General features: G+C 35.3%; 1 long non-coding RNA gene across 1 annotated transcript in view; it reads left to right on the forward strand.

The window, feature by feature from the left end:
• LOC122213438 overlaps positions 1-4,439 on the forward strand; it is a 30,192-nt gene extending 25,753 nt beyond the window's left edge. The window contains exon 3 of the long non-coding RNA XR_006199515.1: positions 4,076-4,439. This is a non-coding gene — a long non-coding RNA (uncharacterized LOC122213438). The remainder of the gene's footprint in view (positions 1-4,075) is intronic.
• The last annotated feature ends 1,562 nt before the right edge of the window (positions 4,440-6,001 follow it).

Genomic DNA, 6,001 nt, shown 5'->3' on the forward strand with positions numbered 1-6,001 from the left:
TTTCATATAGATATGTATGTGGAGCCATTCCCCAAGCTATTTAAAAATTATTTCAAGTAAGATCAGGGGTTAAAAAGCCATATTAGCTATTTTTATTTCACATTCAGGGACAATGTTGCCTCTTCTGAAGAAACTGAATATACTAATACGTGAACTGTATTACCTGCCACACAGCTGGCATACTTCAATTAAATCTATTGTCTTTACGTACACAGTCCGTTATTTTGCTACAGTGCCTCTACTCCAGTAAACCTAAACGTACCTTGACAGTGAGCTGCTCAATCTTGGCATTCATCAGGACACACTCGAATGTTTCCTCATCTCAAATACTAATAATACTGCTACTTTTGATTTTGGCTTTGCAGAAATATGTGTTTAGAGTACGCTATGGTCTGCTTTGTAATCCATTTGGTCGGTTTCCTTAGGAGCACTTTGCCAACATTTTTATATGCCTACTTAAAAACAATACTTGTAAACAAGATTTACATGTTTCTGATTTTGATATTTTGTGTATCATATAAATTATACTTCCACATATGTATTAGTTTTCAATGAGAATGATCGTTTATTAGATTTTGAAGAGAACACAGAGAAAACACCTCTCCTTACATTGAAAAGTTCATGAAAGAATATAAAATGATAATACCATACACATATGCTTAAAGATATATCTAATTTAGTCATCTTTAACTCTGAATCTGTATGTGTATATATATTGAAAATATACATATATATGAGAGCAAATATATTTCATTTTATTCATAAAATTATCAACTTGGAAAACACTTCTGTGATATTTCATATTTAATTATTATGTTACTATTTACTCTTTAAATTTTTTCAAGTTATATTTCAAATGCATGTTGTTAAAATACATGCATATACTTAAAAGGCATATACTTAATGCATATAAATTAATTTAATTATATATTATTAATACAAATGTACACAATGTATATACTTAAAATATATGCATATACTTTTAAAAATGCATATTATATACTTAAAAGATAGACTTCAAATGCATATAATTAAAAATATGTGGTTTCATACAAAACTTTCCAGTTACAGTGGTAATAACAACCTAATTTATATTTACTATTGATGAAGTGTTTGTGATAGTTTTCCATCATTGGCTTATATAAAGGACATCAGAAGAACATAATATATTTTTTCTTAACTATTCTGTAGACTATTACATAAGCTGACTTTCTAGTTTATAAGAAAATTAAGTTTTTTGTTAACTGTTGAACCACAAATATAAATATTGCACCATTTTTGCCCTGAGAATCCTCTCTGTTGGTTTATTAACGTACTTCATTACATAGGCAAAGCTAAATCTGAAATAGCATGGGCCAAAAAATAGATGGAGATCAAGCAACCAAGCAGAGGTAAGGGCAATGAAGGTGGGCCTCAGAGTATAAAATTACCAGTCAGATCCGAACTACGTGACCCAAGCCTTGTCATTGAATCTCATGTCTTGCAACATAGTTTCGGTAATTAGACTTCTAATTTCTTTGAGTTTAAGTCCTGTTTTACCCAATGATTACAATTTTATTATAGTAAAAGAATACAAATTAGAATGAGCCAAAGGAAGAGATGTGTAAGGTGCACTCTGGGAAGTATCCAAATGTGGAGCTTCCATTGTCTTCAAGGATGCTTTACTCTTCTAAGTATCGATGTATCGATGTGTGGCGATATGTGTGAAGCATTTCTAACACGAGAATCTCACTGAAACTTCAGTTTGAGAGTTTTTATTGAGGTTTCATCAAGTGGATATTGATTCATTATCCACATGGTCAAACTCAATCTCTAATACCCCATCCTTCCCCAGAGATGTCCTGTGGCCTAAGACCCATCCTCTAGTCTTAAGGTTATTCTGTCTTGTGAGGCCAGCTGTTGCCCTACATCATCTCCCTAGCATAACTATTGAGGGGTCCATTGTGAGTCAGCTTGTTAGCATGAACTGTCTATCAGGTATGGTCAGAGAGACCTTCCATGAATAACACTCCCATCACTTGGGAAACTCAAAGCATTTAGTGCTTACCTCCCAGGAACTGGGGCAATTTAGTACAAAATGATCCAACCAAGAACTAAAATGAGAGTCTGATCTCCCACATAGGTAGACTCCTGCTATCCACTGCTTTGGTCAACCATGATGCTACCCCCATATTAATCTGTCTAACCAAATCATAGACTCACCTGTGCCCAACCTTGTATGAGAGCACTCCATTTACACCCAACATCTGATGAAAAGTCAAACTCCCTTTTTGAAAATTTAAATGATAAACATAGATGATAAATTATTCCTCCTATTTGGGCTAAAAACAAACACAAAAAATTTACTTTAAAATTCACATAAAATAACTTTTTTGATCATTTATTGCTATTTGTAATGTTGCAGCTTCCATTTTTGTTTTCTCATAGCCAAAATATTCTACAAATAATAGAATTTTAAAATTTGTTTTTAATTGAATTACCACAATTTAATAAACTCGCTCATTGGCTGATAGGCTTCCTTATGTTATGGCAAGAGCATCAAACATCCTTCCCCTTTTCAATAATTTGAGTGTTTTTTGTTTTAATATGCATGTCACTGCTCTGGATTCAGCAGTAGGCCCAGATGTAAACATGTGCAACCACATTCCTTGCCTACACTGGCAGTGCAGTTAAGTTTGAAATACAATAAATGACTCATTACATGAACCCTGTCAAAAACAGAATCAATGTCTGTCTACACAAGAGTAGATAGACGGTAACTCTGAGATTTTCGCAGATAATGACTAATGTCTGTTGTCATTGTGAATACAAATTCTAGTTACATTAGACTCAGTAATTATATTCACAGTAGTTTTTACTTATATTTAAAATAAGTGTTGAAAGTTGCTTAGGTGCTGAATCACATTGATTATGCCATTAGTAAATAATGGATAGAATGTGAATACCTTTACAAACTATGCAGCTTTGTACACAGGGACCTTGAGCAATGACTCACCCTGAAATGTTTTATCCTTAACACTTTTTACTATAAAATGTATGCATTGATATAAATGTATGGAAATTCAAGAATTTTGAGATATGAAAGAAAAAAAGTCTTAAGAAAAGTGTTTGTTTTTTTAATATTTATTTATTCAGAGAGAAGGAGACAGAGAGAAAAGAGAGGGCTGGGGAGGGGCAGAGAGAGAGGGAGAGAGAATCCTAAGCAGGCTCTGGGCTGTCAGCACAGAGCCCAAGGTGGGGGGGGGGGGGGGCTCTGTTTCATGAACCATGGAATCATGACCTGAGCCAAAATCAAGTTGTATGCTTAACCAACTGAGCCACCCAGGCACCTCGCAGTCTTAAGAAAAGTTTTAATTCAAGCTTGAGGAATTTGAAATCTGAAACATCTAGTGCCTACCTAGAGTTTCACTGACGAGTAAGAGATGTAGCCTGAACAAACTTAAGTGAGAGGATAAACAGGTACAGTTTACATTACATTTGCCCAAAACAACAGAGTAGGCAGGGTGGCACCAGCTAGACAAAGTCTGCAAATATAGCCTCCATTGTTTGTTTAAAGGGATGAGATATATAGGATATATATGTATCCTTAGATAATGTTAATTATAATAATGGGGTGACAATTGTGAATCAGACAGTTCACTGAGAATGCCTGATTCATAATTGCTACCCCATAATTATATATGAAACTATTATGTCACTTAAGGTACATAGTCTACAAAGCAGAATAATAGGTTTGTTGTGGTTTGTTAAGTAATAGATACTGACTCTGTATAGTCCTTACTCAGTTTTGATGCTTTTATGTGTAGGCACTACCTTAAAATGCATTTCTGTTTGGGATTGTTTACTTGTTCCCCATAGGTTCCATCATAAAGACTAAGATCCTTACTATGTGGTAGACTGTTAGTCTATTCCAATTTACTTTCCTGCAGTACTTCTCCCTGATTCTTCCCCATCCCATTAATGTCGGTGTTGACTTTGTGACCTGCTCAATAAAATATGAGAGAAAATGACATGTGTCATTGCAGAACAGAAGCTTTAAGAGCCAACATACCCTCTGCCAATTTCCTCCTTCCAGGACTACTACCAGCAGCACTCCAGATAAAGGCTGCTCCATCACCTACGACCCAAAGTGAAGGTGACAAGGGACCGAGATGCAGCTGACCTGTAATAGCTCTGTAACATAAATGAAAATTTTACGTCTGCTGTGTTAAGCTGCAGAGATTCTGATATTGTTTTTTCCTGCAGCATAAATTTAACTGATTCTGAGAGACACATTTTGACTTCTGATTTTGGTCATGATCTGGTACTTTATTTTCCAGCCACTGTGCTGTATCACCACTAGTTCTTTCCACGATACCAATGAATATTTTGTAACTCAAGCCATTCTAAATATTACAGCCAATGAAATCTTTTGAAAGAAGTTTGATTTCATAACTAATAAAATTAATTCAGAGGTTAGAGAATGTCTCATAGTCTTACCCCTTACTGACTCACATCTAACACCTGATCATTCCACCAGCGTCCCCCAGATTCCTCTGCTCCAACAGTAATGGCTCTCTTATGTCCTTGATCACTCCCTACATACTCCATTCTGACACAGGAACATTGTCTAACATCTGCCTGGCATGAATTCGCCCCTTCCATTTGGCATTCTTCTACTCTGCTTTCAGATCTTAACTGAGTCATTATTTCTCAGGGAAGCACCCAAATTTCCTAAGCAGAATAAGAAATCTTAATCACTTTTGAAGTCACAAAACTGAATAATAGAATTGATAGAATGATATGAGCTGTAGCTAGGTACTCAAATTGGAAATGAAGACTATCATTTATATGAGTCTCACTCTTTTAATGTGTATTTTTAAATTTATTGGATCACAATGGGATATCACATAGTGTTTAGAATATTTGTACTTTCTGACTCCAATCCTTAAAAAAAAGAAAAGGTATATGAGATATGTTTTCCTTATCACAGGTAAGGACAGTGGGTTTTAGGGATGCTCAGTTACTTGCCAAATGTTATCAGCTTTCAGAGTTATTAGAATTCAGTTTTCTCTGTGTCAAAATTTTCTTTCCAGTATAACATACACTTGAAAAAACCGAACAAAGCTTATTTTATGGATAAATCTATTGTTTTATTTTCCTCAATGAAAGCCAGAGGGAAATTACAAAATTTGTGGTTGTCCTGACACTTGCTGAATTACTTAGATCTTAAAAAGTGAATACTGCTCTTTAAATGTCTTAGTTTGAGTCTTTAGTCCCCCTGCTCTGAATCTTTTGTGATATTTTATGCCACTCAATCAAAGTAGTAATTCAAGTGAGATGCATACCATAGTTTAGAAGAGTTCATTAGACTTGATGCCTCAGGTTTCTTAAGTAAACTGGCTTCTTAGTTTAGAAGAGTTCATTAGACTTGATGCCTCAGGTTTCTTAAGTAAACTGGCTTCTTACTAGACCCACTATGTTGCCTTGACTTGTGTTCTTTTTTTTTTTTTTAATTTTTTTTCAACGTTTTTTATTTTTATTTTTGGGACAGAGAGAGACAGAGCATGAACGGGGGAGGGGCAGAGAGAGAGGGAGACACAGAATGACGCGGGGCTCAAACTCACGGACCGCGAGATCGTGACCTGGCTGAAGTCGGACGCTTAACCGACTGCGCCACCCAGGCGCCCCAGCCTTGACTTGTGTTCTACTGAAGATATATCTCTGTCTCAAATTTCCACAATCTGCAAACACTGACTTGGCTAGGTAATTGTCTCTATAGGTCTTATTAATAATTCAAATGAAAATTTTTCTGTGTTAGTACTGAGAATGTACTTTTCTTCTAGTGGTCAGACATGAGTATAAGGTTACTGTGGATATGTGGAAAACACAAACAGGACCCCAATTAAATTACTGGACACTGAAGAAAAGACCAGGAAAATATGTATTCTCTTATACCCAAGGCTGTAGGCTCCATGAAAGCAGGAATTTTGCCTGTTTTAAAATGTCAGTATTTTTTTTT

This window comes from Panthera leo, chromosome A1, assembly GCF_018350215.1.
Source record: "Panthera leo isolate Ple1 chromosome A1, P.leo_Ple1_pat1.1, whole genome shotgun sequence".
NCBI classification, from domain to species: Eukaryota; Metazoa; Chordata; class Mammalia; order Carnivora; family Felidae; genus Panthera; species Panthera leo.